This window comes from Carlito syrichta, unplaced genomic scaffold (assembly GCF_000164805.1).
Source record: "Carlito syrichta isolate Samal-C Ts95f unplaced genomic scaffold, Tarsius_syrichta-2.0.1 Scaffold108124, whole genome shotgun sequence".
Lineage (NCBI taxonomy): Eukaryota > Metazoa > Chordata > Mammalia > Primates > Tarsiidae > Carlito > Carlito syrichta.
In genome coordinates, this window is record NW_007052220.1 from 401,395 (window position 1) to 402,242 (window position 848).

The following is an 848-nucleotide window of genomic DNA, read 5'->3' on the forward strand; positions in this document are numbered from 1 at the left end:
CGGCAGGGCCCGGCCCGGATGCAACCGGGAAGCCGCGGGTCCAGCGAGGGCGAGCAGGCGACTGTTCCAAGGCGAGGCGCTCCCTTTCCAACGTCCATCAGCGACGGCGGTAATTAGGGCTTTCCAACCCCAAATGTGGGCGTGATTGTGCAAAAGACTTTACAACAAATAATAAAAAAAAAAAATTCTTCACAAGAGGGGGAAAAAAAATGCCCCACTACCCAGCTCTGGCCCGGGGCGAGGGAAGGGGGGCGATGCATGCGCCTAGGTGCCCCCAGTTCATTCACACCACGGAGTCTGCAAACTTCGGGCAGCTCACGCCTCCTGAGCCCCAGCTCCTCCTCTCCGGGTCTGTGGCCGAAACGTCTGCTTCTAGGCGCTGGTCTTGCAGCCGCGACTTAGTGTGGACGTCTGTGTACAGACACAGACACACACCCAAACACACACCCCCTCACAGCAGCGTTGGGGCCACAGAACAATCAGGCGCGCAAGGCTTTTTCTCCGCGAGATGCCGCTGAAAACGCTCGAGTCGCCATCTGAGCTGCCAGAGTCAGCGCCAAAGTCTTTTTTCCTTTGATTTTAAGGTTTGGCAAAAATGGGGGGCAAAATGGGTGAAAGTCGCCCCCGAACTTTTTGCTGTGCGGTGGGCTGGAGGGAAGGCGGTGGGCGACTGCCCAGGGGAGGAGACGCCGGCTTCTCCCTCTTCAGCCCCTTCTTTCTTCGGGTGAATCTCCCTCCGTTGCCCGTGTTTCCAGAGCGAAGGGCGAAGAGGGGCGAGGGCACCGCGGGCGCGGAGCTGAGGAAGGGCGACAGCTCGGGGCTCCGCGGCGGCGACTCAGCTCCGGAGG